The sequence below is a fragment of the Ctenopharyngodon idella genome, chromosome 7, assembly GCF_019924925.1.
Source record: "Ctenopharyngodon idella isolate HZGC_01 chromosome 7, HZGC01, whole genome shotgun sequence".
Taxonomy (NCBI): domain Eukaryota; kingdom Metazoa; phylum Chordata; class Actinopteri; order Cypriniformes; family Xenocyprididae; genus Ctenopharyngodon; species Ctenopharyngodon idella.
Genome location: NC_067226.1, coordinates 23,923,857 through 23,938,564, shown reverse-complemented (window position 1 = coordinate 23,938,564; position 14,708 = coordinate 23,923,857). Strand labels below are relative to the sequence as shown.

At 39.1% G+C, this 14,708-nt stretch overlaps 1 protein-coding gene across 4 annotated transcripts in view; it reads left to right on the top strand.

The window, feature by feature from the left end:
- Positions 1-14,708, top strand: part of kdm6ba (lysine (K)-specific demethylase 6B, a) — a 92,379-nt gene that overhangs the window by 63,798 nt on the left and 13,873 nt on the right. For 2 of the 4 annotated variants that reach the window (XM_051898666.1, XM_051898663.1), the window contains exons 1-3: positions 5,285-5,648; positions 5,905-5,966; positions 14,584-14,682. The gene's annotated coding sequence lies outside the window, so the exon portion shown is untranslated. Of the gene's footprint in view, positions 1-5,284; positions 5,649-5,904; positions 5,967-14,583; positions 14,683-14,708 lie in introns of those variants that run through there. The other 2 variants (XM_051898664.1, XM_051898665.1) reach the window with 1 other exon arrangement.

Below are 14,708 nucleotides of genomic sequence, written 5' to 3'. Positions count from 1 at the left end.
AATGATGGTATATTATATAATTATAATTTTATGTAGCCTATAAAATGTGCTGCACATAGCAATTCAAAACCATCATGGTGAACAGTACATATCTGAAGTGTCTCAGCCGAAGGAAGTAATCCATTATTTATCAGCTTTAATAAATCTGCCAAATTTTATTATTGGGCCGATAACGATAACATTAAAAATAACATATATCGGCCGATACCGATATGGTGGCCGATATATCGGCCATCCCTAAGATAAAGTGTACAAAATATGTGGGCATTGCACTCATAAGTGGAGGCAGTTAAACGCAAGCTATAGTATACAGACAATAGAGTGCTTTTGCCTACATTAGGATAGGAAGCTGGTTTGTGGAGCATGGACACTGGTTGACCAGCTAGAAACCAGATCCTGTGCTATAAATCCAGCTCCCATCTTGAGCTGTATTTCCCAGCAGGTATGGCAACTGTTTTTCTCTTTCTTTCATTTTGTCTCTCTTTACGCTCACCCTGTCTCTCACTTTCACTCTGTCTGAGCACCAGTCCTCTCATCTGTCTCAAGAACACTTTGAGTCTGGGTGTCACACTGTCCCTCTTAGACTTACGTTTTCTCATGTTTGTTTGGTCTGTGTGTCTGTGTCCTCTTATAATCCTCTCTTCACCTTCAGAGAGTAGATTAGTCCTCTGTCTTTTGGTAGTAGAGATAGACACTGGCATTTTCTCGTCTAAATCCTGTAAACTCCCCCTCACTGTGACCTTTGAGCTTATGGAGTCTTTCAGGGTTCAGAGTGACATTTAAAATGAAGCGCTAGATGTTAGCTATGAGATTTGCTTTCAGGGTTTGATTCCAGAAAAGATATCATTTTTTTTCATCTCTGTCTGTCTCTCACTATCACTATCTTAGTTATCAGTTGAAGTCAGTTATAAACTGGATTGCCGTGTTTTAATTTTCATCCCGACCAGTTAATTTCTTAGTAATAGTGGTGCTTGCTAAGGCAGTTGTGCAGTTTTCTGATTTTTAGGTGCATTGGGTTTCACTGCGTGATTGTGTTGACTTTTTGCAGTTGTTGCTGCAGGGCTATGTTAAACTCAGCAGCTGTCTACCTGCAGGGGTGTGACCTTTTAACATTAAGGTCATAAGTCAAGCGGCCTAACCACTTCTGTTTTATAGCCATCAATAAACAAATAAACCCACTTTATCTCGACCAAAAACTGCTGTTATTTTCATACTAGAGAGAGAAAGGGCTTAAGTGGGGCCTTAAAATGTTCCCCCTCAAGCTACAGTCTTGGGTAGAAACAGAGAGAGAGGGTGGAGAACAGGTGAAAGTCAAAAATAAAACGGTTCCAAGGTAATTCACAGTAAAGACTCAACAATAAGGATTTTTTTTCCCGTCCTAGTTGGGAAATTAGTTCATTTTTTTTCTTGGCCTGCCAGCATTTCCACAAAATGACCACAAAAATGACACATTACAGTACAGTATACAGTACAGTATATATACAGTATATATCTTAAAAATGTTATCTTAAATTATTTGTATATGTTCCTAAATAATATTCATATTCAAGTTTTATTTGCAATAAACTATAATATATGCAATATGACAATATATTATAGGTGTTTTATTTTTAGTAATAGTTGGAAATAATAAAGTCAAGTTAAATGTAATTCTATATAGCACTTTTCACAATACACATTGAAATACACATCAGATCTCACATTGAAAAAAGAAGCTTTACCGAAAATCACAATGTTAATGTTTATAATATCTAATGCCTTACAGACAGATTAGAGCTGGGCTATAATATAGTTTACATTTTGTGATGATACAAGCAATCAAACAGTCGTTATAATGTAATTGAATGACAACTATATTCATAAACTTGTGCTAGAAAATGATGACATATGAACAAGTGGAAAATTTCTGATTACTGCTCTGGTAACTGACCTGAAACACTCTCACACTGGTCAGTGAGTGTAACCATGTCTTGAACCTAATAATTAAAGGATTAAAAGGGATGTAAGGGAATAAAAAAAATATAAAATAAGTTATAGGTCTAAATGTAGTTATAAAGTCATCAATTAAAACTATTTGCAAATAAAATTTTATTTTCAAAATATATGCATTGTTTATATGTCTGAAATGTAGAAAACGACAACGTTTCTTGTCTCATCACGTTCAGTTATGAATTACATGAATCATGTAAATTATATTTTCAATTCAAAACAGCAGAATTTCATAAAAAAGTTGATTAGTTTGCATTATTGAATAATGCACTATTATAATATTTATAATATTATAATATTATATAATATATATAATATTATAATAGTTATAATATTATTCCTATAACATTAATAGCCCTATATTGTAAAACAAATGCACTGAAAAATAAATTAAACTTTCATAATTAGTTTTTTCCAATTTTCTATACTTGAAAGTGATAAACACGTGAGCTTTTATTTTGGTGAAAACTGCAGCCACGCTTTTATTTTGGCGGAAACTGCTGTCACGCTTTTATTTTGGCAGAAACTGCTGGTAAGCTTTTATTTTGGCAGAAAAAAGTTTACAAACTTGTCTCATTACAAATGTATTGAAATGCTATAATTGTCAACTATGCAAATGTGGAAATTATGCATAACTGGTGCCCGCTACATTCCCAAATGCACGTTAAACTGAGCACATGCTGATGTGGCGTTCACTGCATTCATTCATGAACTGAGATGCAGAGCTGATCACGTGCTGATCGCAGCGCAAACAGACAGTCTTTTGCGATTTGATAAGGACACAAAGCCTTATTGCGCTTTCGATTTTAGTTTGTTTGACAGCAATGGTGCAAAACACAACATTTTATGTTATTATGAGAAGTTTAAATATATTTTCGGGATGCCACAGTCTAGTTAATGAATGGGAAGCACTGAAATCTCTATATGGTGGTCAATGTTGATATTGTGGCGGGCCGACATATCAATATATGGGGAACACTGCACGCACTCTTTAACAGCAAAATCTAAAGCGTCACATTGGAATTCGCACTCGTCTTCTGTGAACTTGTCTGCTTTGATTTAATTGGCCATCTCAATAATTTTGACATTAACAAGCACTGTTAGACCGCTGAGGCAGAGCAGCCTAAAATAACTTTTAAAACTTTTTATCATCCTAAGTACAAACAATGGAATTCAAATTGGGGGGGGCTTGTTCCCCTCAGTGTTTATGGTGGTTACGGCCCTGCAGTGAGCAGTACTGATTTTTATTGTTCCTCCCATGTCCTCAGAGGGCAGTTACAGTTCCCCTACTATTTGTGTGGGGCATTCACTTTCAAAATCATTTGGCATGGACTCAGTGTAATTCATACGTGCGTGCATGTGGGGTAGATGTGGGCACTGTAGGCGGAGGTGGGAGTTAACCCTCTGAATGAACCATCCATCTACATGTGTGGCAGCTGTGACAACTAGTGAACCCTAGTGCTGACTCAGTGTGGAGCCCACAAAGTGGGAGCAGAGTGTTGATCTAAAGGCCGCTGTCTGTTCTCACACACATACCACTCATTTCTGCCATTGCACATCTGACAGTTCTGCGTATTTCAGTTCTGTATATTCGTGTGTTCAGGATTGTGCTGTGCTCGTGGGAACGCTGCTATATTTAGCTGCCGTGTGAGAACGGGAGACTGAGCTCTGTCCCTCCCTGATTATAAGGCCAGAGCCAAGCAATTGGAACTACAAGCCCTCCTTTGGAATTAAAGTACTCAAAAACATGCACATATCTCTTGGAATCTAGAGTAATAGCAGTATGTTAGTGTAATGGCACACATGAGCACAATGAGTGGGTGTGTGTGGGAGAGATCACAGGGCGTCACACCCTGGTCACAGTGGTCACATCCCTTCTTCCTGTCTGCCGTATCCTATTATGTGGTCATAGCCACACACACAATTCTAAATAGCAAAGATACAGTGGTATGAATGTAATAAGGGTTGTGTATCATAGATAAAAGAAAATTAATATTTTCTTCACTGTTTCCCAAAGAAGGTATTCGCACATCTGCTGTTGTCGACTTTTGCCTGTTTTTGGTAGGCGATGTACTCAGAGCAGCTTATGTCCTGTGTGTGTGTGTGTGTGTGTGATGTCCTTCCGCTGCTGTCCAAGAGGCCTGGTTCCCGTGACACACTCCCGTGGTTTGGCTGGCCTGTTTTGTCTCGATGCCACTGATGTAACCTTGCTAAATATAACGTGCTGATCACACACACGCATGTGGCGTCTGTTCGCCATTAAATGGACATACCATGCTGTCCTCACACATTGTCAAGAAACATCCTGACAAGGCAGATGGCATTAGTTTCTTAAAAAAAACTAAAAAAAAACTACACAGTCGTGACTTAAGTCACAAAATAGTGGATAACTCTTGTCTTGTCCAGTCTTCTCAACTGTTTCTTTTTCTTTCTTTTTTGTTTTTTGTTTTGTTTTGTTTTATTTTGTTTTAGTTCAGCACTTCTTGGTCCATCTGTTATGTCTGTCCTATTTTTACTCCTCTTTGGTTTACAGTTCTTATCCACCACTCAGTTCTCTGTGAAATTATTATTTAAAAAAAAAAAAAAAAAACTAGGTTATTTTTTCATGTCCTGAATAAACCCTGTAATGCAGTAATTGTTTTTAGTTCATCTGAACATCAGATTCAAGTTTATTTTAGTCAAATTATTTTTGTAATATGTATTTTTTTTTGTAATGCCATAATAATAATAATGTTATTATTATTGTTCTTTTTTATATACATAGCATAAAATTTAAATCAACCTATTACAAAATCAACTAATAATAAAAATAATTATTGTCATCATCATTATTACCACATTATTATTCTTATTATTTACATGGTATAAAACTGAAATCAACAGATTACAAAAGCAAATAATAATATTTTTTTTAACAACAACAACTATTATTATTATTAGCCCCATATCTACTGAATAGCATGTCCTAAGGCTATATATGGTATGAAGAACTTTATGACGTTACTTGAATGGATGAGGAGAGGGAGTCTTGGATAAAACATTTTTGTCGATTATTTTTGTATGATGAGGCGTGATTATCGTGTTCAGTCTTATTAATAGTTAGAAGGCGGAACTGCTGTCCCGGGTGGCTGTGAGAGTAGGACAGTCACGAGTCCGCCTTAAATAAGACAGCAGGCGAAGACGCACCAGTTTGCGCTGTCAGGGAATTCCGGGCCGCGTGCGCTGACGTCAGGAGCATGAGGGGCGGCGCTGAGGAGAGAGAGAGAGAGAGAGAGAGAGAGAGAGAGAGAGAGAGAGAGAGAGAGAGAGAGAGAGAGAGATCGAGAGCGCGCCTCTGTGTTGAGCGGTTACGCACGCAGCCAGGGCTGTGTGTCTCTTTAAAAAACCCAGAGCCGCTCAGCGCAACTCGATCCCTGCCTTACCTCACAGACATAGCTCTGTGCTCGCTACAGAGAGAGAATACTTACCCAACGACAACATTATATATCAGCAACACACCCTCTGCGGAGAGACACAACAGACTTTTTGACGTTTAAACCGAAGGATTTAAGAAAACGAACGATTTTGCGGATTACTATTGTTGTTATTCAGCCTGGTCGGACTGGTATATTCCACGCCAAGGAGTAGTTACGGATAAACTACGCTCGCGACATTCACCGGTACTGACAGGAATTTTAGTCCCACATTCGTGTTTTAGCCCTTGTTTTTGTTCTCAGGCAGCGTCGACGCGACGCTTCTGCATTTTATTCCCGCAGCGCTTATAACAAAAGCGCCGCCTGTAATTCAAGCTTCTTTATATGTGATCACTCATAATTAAATCATTTCACACGTTGACAACTCTCTAGTTTCCTACAACTGACTTCTCAAACCAGATGTAAGGAAAGCTAAAAGATGTCCTCGTTTGTTCTCCAACAGATCCCGTCTAACTTTTGGGAGCACTAGTGGACACGCAAGCTGAACGAGTTTTACTACTAAGGGTAAGTCAGCTATCTCTTTTTTCAATTGTTTTATAGTTGTTATCAACATGGTAAACTCGTGACTACTTAAAAGTTTAGCGTAGTCCGTGACTGAAAGAAATTACACTCCTTATTACAGGGTAGCAACAGTCTGTGTGAATGAAAGCGTTGTAGTAACGGTGACCGGAAGATCAGCGCTCATTCCCCACGCGCATTAACTCTTTACTGTCCACAACCTCATGGCTTTGAGACAATGAATGGCCTTTTGTTTTTAGACAAATATAATCTTTGAACAAATCAAAGCATGGTTTAATTCTTGGGCGTTTGATACTGAAATATATGGCTGTGTTGTGTGAGTGGGGTGTTCAGGGAGAAATTGTTTAGGTTGTAGCGTCTCAGTCCCACGTGTGTCCGGATGGAGGGGGGTTGGGTTCACTGTGTAAACTGACCCAGACCATCCCCACAGTGGGATGTGGCAAACAAACATTTTAATTTAGAAGAACTAAAATATATATATATATATATATATATATATAAATTAAAGATTATTTAAAAACATTATCAAAAAACTTTTTTTGTTTTATATAAATCTTGATGACCTTGTTACAGTCATGAGTGTCAAAAGAGGTCTTCTGTTATGATTTTTCTGTCAAGTGACACTCTCTTTTAATGTTTTAAGAATCATTAACAAAAGATTGCTGAACTGCTTATAACGCTGTTTATATTTTATAATCTCCACACATCTATTTTTTTGACATTTACTTATTTTTGAATAACTTAAATTCAAACCAAAAAAAGAGCATCACTTCACTGACCCATTTGATCGTAATGTGATCCACTGCTCTTTGTTTGGCATGTGAGGGCAGGGCTCTACTGCGGGATGTGCAGAGCTGGGCAGTCTTGTAAAGTTGAATGGATTACCTCGGCCTGCTCGTGCTCAACTGAATGCGTCTGCCTGAAAAGAAATCATTTGCATCATTTTCTACAACAAGCCTGCAGCCCTGCCTGGGGGTGGGGTGTTTTTCTCTCAATCTTTGCATGTGCGTTTGAACATATTCCGCTGTCTGAGTTAAGGGAATATGCAGGGGAAATTTCACTGTAACATGCTATGAGCAATATTTGTGTTGATGCTGAATAAACATCGCCAACAGCATTCGAAATTACAGTGAAACAGTTAGGTGTTTGTTGCTTGAGAGTGTCTTGGGAGCAAGTTGGGACACTGCATTTTACAGGCGGTCATAAACACCCGTGGAATAAATACGGGGGTGTATGGGGGACAGGAAGATCCCTTTGAAGATGGACTTCCGATCAATTAGCAAGACTGACATGAAAACGGGGAGGCTGCATTTGTTTCGCTTTGAAGTTGTGGGGTGTAAATTTTGAGAGCGCCGCAGCTGCTGAGACTCCGTCCTCCTCAGACCAGCGGGTGTTTTGAATCAACCGCCTTATTGCAGCGTCACTGTCCCTTTATTGTGACGGTGTAAACCTGTTAAAGCTATAGGCCAGACTGAAATAAGAAACAAAAGTTGGTGTGAGTATATAAACATTCTGTTACTAGTTGTTGAAAGTGTGTATGAGATTAAGTGAGAGCATTCTTTTGAGTAGCGATGTACGTGAACTGTTGCATCATGACCTGAAAGAATCGCTGAATCAATGTTTTGAGTTGGTTCTTTGAAATGAACTGTTCAAAAGAAATGATTCACAGCAATGAGTCGTTCGTCCCATCATTCATTTTGAGTGACGATAGAACAGTTGACAGGGTGTGTTTGTGGTGTGAATTTGTTGAATTTTAACAGGTGGAGAAAAGAACGGTGTAGGTTGCACACTTTGTGTGTGTGTGTGTGTGTGTGTGTGTGTGTGTGTGTGTGTGTGTGTGTGTGTGTGACAGGAAGGAATGATGATGTATCATGTAGGTCAGTTGGCTCGTTGGAGTGCTTAGTCAACGTACGCTTATCACGGTAGCCCTTGATGATGACACTGAGCCGGGCTTGCGTGAGTGTGGTTATACTGGTATTTCAGGACTGGCTGAATGAAGAAGAAAAAAAAAAAAAAAAAAAAAAGGATGTAGGCTGTAAAATCCTCCTCGTTCATTCCATTGAGCTCTAACAGTTGCGTGTGGGAGTTTTTCCCATGTCAGGACTGTACTTTTGTGGTAAAAGGAAGTGATGTAGGCAAGTTAAAGGAATTTTACTAGAGAAAGTGTGCGAGTCTGTGAACGTGTGTTGTTATTAAGCATGCTGAGTTAGTCATATTTGGTGTAATTAAAGGCAACAAGTAAGAAAAGTAGCTTAATACACATTTTTTCCCTTCTGACTGGCTTGTTTTTTCCTTTGTCATCTCACACTGTTATCTGTTATCTCACACTTTGGCAGAAAACCAGAGTGAGGGGAAAAGGGAAAGTGAGTAAAAAAAGGGAGGAGTACTGAAACTAGAGTGGGCGTGGTTGAGAGGAATGGAGAGAGGGAGAGAGAGAGTGGTGGGAAACAAAAAAGATCAGTCATGTTTCTGTGACTCAGTCAGATGTTTTTTGGATAGAGTGAGCAGCCAGGATGCAACACACAGATCGTTGATGTGCGTCATAATGGGGGGGGATTGTTTCCTCTATCGCAAAACATCTTGTTTTCTCTCTATCTAACATTAAAGTCATATTTTCCATCTGTTTATGGTCTGTAACTTTTATCATATTTCAATTATGGAATGTTTTAGATGCCAGACGTGACTCTCCATCCCACTCTGTTGGATCCCTCTCCAACTTTGTTGAGCTTCAGACATGAGTGTTTCCATTCACTGCCACAGCAGCCAGTTGCCATATCAACCTGGAAGCCAGCTTGTTTGTGATTGATCCTTTTTGTTACTAATAACTTATAAGTGTGCCTGTTTTGTTTGTGTCTAATGCATTACTGGCTTCTGGGAAATGAGGAGTTTGAATGTAGGAGGGGACTTTTGGGGGCTAATGAGACACAAACAAGACCGAGATGTTCAAGGTTTGACTGTTCCAGTAATGAAAAGCTCACATGTTTTTATGGCTACAAAGAAATGGTTATTTCTGGTACTTCATATTCATAATGTTAAAAGACAATGAAAGAGTGAACTCATGTTTCCTGACATCTCACAATGACACGGTGACACATTTGTACGGTCTGTGCGGCTGAGCACATTAAAAGTTTTCTCTCAGATGGCTGTGCAGACGCACTCCAGACTTTCATGTCTAGCAGACGTTCGCATACTGAGTCACTGCCATTCACGCACAGCACTCGTCTTTCAGCTTTTTGCCAGTTGGACTGTGTGTGTTGTGTAATGTGCTGGCACGTCAGTCACTCTTTCTGTTCCTTAAAAGTTTTACTCTACTTCTCAGAGGAAGCATTACACAAGTTGACTGACCCAGACAGAAACACGTCAAAAACATCTGCCGAGCTTCAGGAGACTTAACAGGATGAGAAACTAGACACCTAACCAGTCTTTGTTTTTATTTGCCTGCCCATTCATAAATACATAAACACAGAATATGTTCCACAGGATGTTACCTCATTCCTCTTAGTCTCTTTTAAGACACCCTCCCCTCTATTGAGAGGCCCACTTCCTGTTCTCTGACGACAACTTCCTGTCTTATCATATCTGTTCTGCTTTCTTTAATCTCACATGTTGGTATTCACATTTCCAGACAAACGCAAAAGCAAAATTTTCCCTGACCATCCAGAAGAAGATATCAAGATATCTTAAAGAGTTAGTTCACCCAAAAATGAAAATTCTGTTATTAATTACTCACCCTTGTGCCGTTTTACACCCGTAAGACCTTTGTTGATCTTCGGAACACAAATTAAGATATTTTTGTTTAAATCCGATGGCTCCGTGAGGCCTACATAGGGAGCAATGACATTTCCTCTCTCAAGATCCATAAAGGTACTAAAAACATATTTAAATCAGTCCATGTGAGTAGTGGTTCAATATTAATATTATAAAGCAACAAGAATATTTTTGGTGTGCCAAAAAACAAAACAAATTAACGACTTATTTAGTGATGGCCGATTTCAAAACGCTGCTTCAGGAAGATTCGGAGCGTAATGAATCAGCGTGTCGAATCATGATTCGGATCGCGTGTCAAGCCTCCAAACTGCTGAAATCACGTGACTTTGGTGCTCCAAACCGCTGATTTGATACACTGATTCATTATGCTCCGAAGCTTCCTGAAGCAGTGTTTGGAAATCGGCCATCACTATATAAGTCGTTACTGTTTTTTTTGGTGCACCAAAAATATTCTTGTCGCTTTATAATATTAATATTGAGCCACTGTACTCACATGAACTGATTTAAATATGTTTTTAGTACCTTTATGGATCTTGAGAGAGGAAATGTCATTGCTCCCTATGTAGGCCTCATGGAGCCATCGGATTTAAACAAAAATATCTTAATTTGCGTTTCGAAGATTAATGAAGGTCTTACGGGTCTGGAACAAAACTTTCATATCGGTGCATCCCTAATATGAACACATTAGTGTTAATTTGACACAATTCACTCTACCTCTGAAATGGTCTAGTAGCCAATGATCAAGATCACTAAATCTTTTTTTTTGTTTTTCATTGAATATTTGTTTTTCATTCAGAAAATGACACATTATGGAAGTAAAATGGTTTGTGAATGGCATTTATGTTGACTTCTCCTTTTATGAGTAACATCAGTGTCAGTAATCACCTCGTTCAAGGTAATGACTAAGGGTGTTTTCTCAGCAGTGCTCACCACAGTGACAGCATGGATGTTTACTCTCTTAACAGGACATGACCCACTAGAGTTACTAAGAAAAGCATTGTGTTTCTCTTTAAGATGAGTCATACTATGACTGACACCTGAATTCAAGATTCTATTCACTGAGTAAAATTGCTGATTTTGGTGTCACATCAGGATTGAAAGTGAGTATTCAGATTAGGGTCACCTGAGTGTCCTTCCCTACTAATAAGACAAAGTTTTTATACACCACAAATCTGCCCTGGTTTATATATTAGCCTACATATTTATTCATTAACAGCTGATAACAGATAGACAACAGCACATTCATTTAAACATGCACTTTGCATATGCAGTGAAAGTGAATATGAACATTTAGTGTTTATTGAACATCAATATCATATCAATTCCTGTGATGTCAGCACTTATCCCGAGGGATTTATTGTCTGTCTGGCAACCATAAATCAGCAGTGTTGAACTAGGCTGAGGGCAGTGACATGAAAACGAGAGCAGGGAAAACAATCATGGTCTCTGCATAGAATCCAGTTGTGACATTCTGAAAGCGTAATGGGGCCAGTTGTGAAAGGTTTTATTGTAGTGTTATTTTTGGAAGGGTGGTGCAAGGTTGAGGGAAGGTTGTCGCAAAGTTACATGTGGGTGAGGGCTTGGCCAGAGTGTCATCTAGAAGCGAGCGTGTGTGTGTCCTCAGCTGAACTCCCTCTCTGGATCAGGATGTACACTCTGTTGCTCGTGCGCATGTTTGTGTGGAGGCTACGAGTGTGGGCTTGAAAGCCAGCGATGCCATTGTGACGACTCAGCCTTGCATCATTGGCAGAGGCAGACACACACAGAGGGAAAGGGAACAGACGCAAGCCTATGGTGACGTTGTGTTTCCTTGTACCTCTGAGTGTGATCTTTATCTGAGGTGGGTTATATAATGACCAAATGTGAGCGCTCACCCACAGGCTCTTCCGCTGTCCTCACTGAGGAACATTCCAGCTCTCTCATTTCCCCAGTTCCTCTCCTCTACCTATCTCCAATCTGTTTTCCCTCTCCAGGCTTATGCCGCAATTCCTTGATTCCATTCCATGTCATTCTTTTCTGTATACTTGTGCGCTCAGCTGTTTTGGCTCTCCGAGTAGTTTTGTGGTAGTTTCTGGCAGGAATGAGGATGGATGGTGTCGTCATTCTGGGGGATGGCATCATTCAAACAACCCGTAGCACTATATTAAAAATAATCTCCTTCTTTTGGTATTGTTTTCACATTACCATGTTACTGATGTTAGTCCTTTATTCATTCAAAGCAAATCATTACTTGAATCAGTTTTTGGATTTTTATTTATTTATTTTTTTTAGAGAGAAAGTACACATCACTTCAGATGTCAAATCTTTTGGTCCAGCGGTATGGTTGGTTAGTTGACACGGTTGTTTCCTGAAGGGTTTTTTTTGTTGTAGTTTGATTGGACAGGGTTGGTTGGAGACGCCCACAGATGTAACCCTCAATTGGTTTGGTGTTTTTAGGTGCTCATCTGGTAAGTGTGACGACCAAGCCAGTGACTGGAATAGTTGTTTGATGTTTGCTGTTATGGGGATTTTTATCAAGCTGAGGGTCGACGTGGGGGTGAATGGGGGAACTTTCTAATTATGATGTCATCGTTGTAACATTTAAGAATCAAAAGGGATTTGAAATTTGAATTACTTCCAAAGAGTTTTTGAACCTAAGTATGAGGAAATACACATGGCATTTCTAGAAAACAGCTCTTGTTGGTTGTAGCATGAAAGCGAATGCAGATGCGATGACTTACAATAAACCAATAACCACACAACCACGTTCACTTTTATAATCAATTGCACCGCAAGCCAATGGTTTGATCAACGTCATTGAGTTTTGGTAAAACCCACTGTAAATTTACAGTGCATATGTTTGTACATATGTTTATCAATGACGGCACACTTTCAGAAATTCCCGATGCCGTGACTAAGGTGGGCGTCCCCCGATCACCTGACCGTAAAGACTGCGCAAGAGAAAGGGGGCAGAGTCTGGGTTGAGGGGTAAGCCCTTTCCATGGTTGAGTCACGGGAGTTCCCCGTTTAGCTGCTGTTATCAGACCTAGTGTGTGCGTGTTTCGATTTCTCTCTCTTACAATAAGTTTGATTAAAAATCAGTTTCGAGGTGCTGTATTGTTTCCACATTACTAGAAATCTATATTACTAGTATTGAAAAACATGTTCTCGTAAAAGCAAAGCTTATAGCAGTATGATATGGCAGATGCCGAAATGTAGTATAGGGAAGTTTCAGTTTGCATTTGTGTGCGTGTTATAGTATGAATACACACTGAAAAAATATGATTTAAGCCACTACCCACAACTATCTTGGCAGTCTTCAAACTTTTTTAGGCATTTTAGCATTAGTTGAAAGTAACACTTTATTCTCTGTTTTTTTTTTTTTTTTTTTTTTTTTTTAGCACATATTTTACATTTCACTAAAATGTTTGGACTTGTTGTTTAAGCATGGCCCATAAAGTAATAGTTTATGGAGGTATTGAAGTGAGCAGGTACGGGTCATATGTCAGTATTTTCAGCATAAAGCATTTTGATTTATTTCCTTTTTTAGGCTTATTCTTGTTTGCTGTTTTTCTAGGAAGATCCGGCAATACAAATGTGTCGAGGCTCTTTTCCTGTCTTTTTTTTTTTTTTTCTTTTCTTTTTTGTAAATGCGGTTGTCACTACCTGCAGTTTTCGGGAGGTAATTCGTTTGTAGAATTGTCACTCCCATATAAATTACTGAACTGTGTGTGTACACAATAGGATTAAGCATTAAAAGGTGAATTGCCAACCAAATTTAGCTGCAGTAGGTACATGGCCTATATTAGAGGTCTGCATTCCCGCGGCTCTTCCACGGGAACTGCAGGACCTCATCATATTTCTTGCGGCGTGGGATTAAATTTCTGAATGAAAGACTGTAGCGGTCGGTAACTCTGGTGTACTTTGTTCGGACTAGAGCGGGAGCTCTGACAATAGCCTGGCCGCTCCCGACATCCTTTAACAACAGTGCATCTGCGCTTGAACTTGAAGTGAACAAAACTTTCTACAGTGGTGGCGTTCACACAGTTTCTAGTTCCCTGCCCTGAGCAACCTGATAAGATATGTTCTTTGCATCCCGCCACGAGTACACCTTCAGAGAGGACATTCAGCCTTTGTGGTTGGATTTTGGAGGAGAGACGTTCGGTACTGAAACTGTTGTCAGTCAGCGACATTCTGTTCTTGCATGGATGTTATAAAAAAGACATATTTTTTTTATATGTATATTTCTCTTATGCTAAAAACATGCAGATATTCCAATCCCAGAAAACACTTTATCTACCCTGTATTCCTGATGGAGTGTTTTTCCCGAGCTCCAGTTTTCATATGGGATAGTTGGCTTTCCACACCAATACGTCTCTATGGGAGCCAGGCCTGTGTTTAAATAAACACCTCCCCACAATAACTCTCACCATTGTGTGTGAGAGCCAGTATCATGGATTTCCTCTCACTGTTGTCCTGCTCACCACCCAAGAGCTACCAGTGTTGCAGACGAGTGACTTTATTTTTATTCTAAAATATGTAAAGTATTAATAATTACATTATATTTAAATTATTATATTATATTAATAATAAAAATAAATGTGAATGAGCAGGTATGTCAAAACTGCATGTCAATTTTTAAGTGTTCACAATTTGTCTTATAAAATACAGTGCTTTCTTTCTATTCTGGAGTCAATTGTGTGATATTATTGATGGCACAGCTGTGAGGCCTGACTGTTTTTACAGCACTTGTGCTGATTGGATGGAACAAAGCAAATGTAAAAGACCAGGAAAACAAATAAGAGTGAAGTCAAACTCAATGCACTGATGATTACCTCCTTATCTTTCTCTACAGCGATCAACGACCACAGAGTCGGCAGAGATGATCGAGTGTTGGTGCTAAACCCTAACTCTTCAGACATTTGAGAAGTGGTGCTAGATGCTTTTTTGACAGGTAAGTGTGTGTGTGTGTGTGTATAT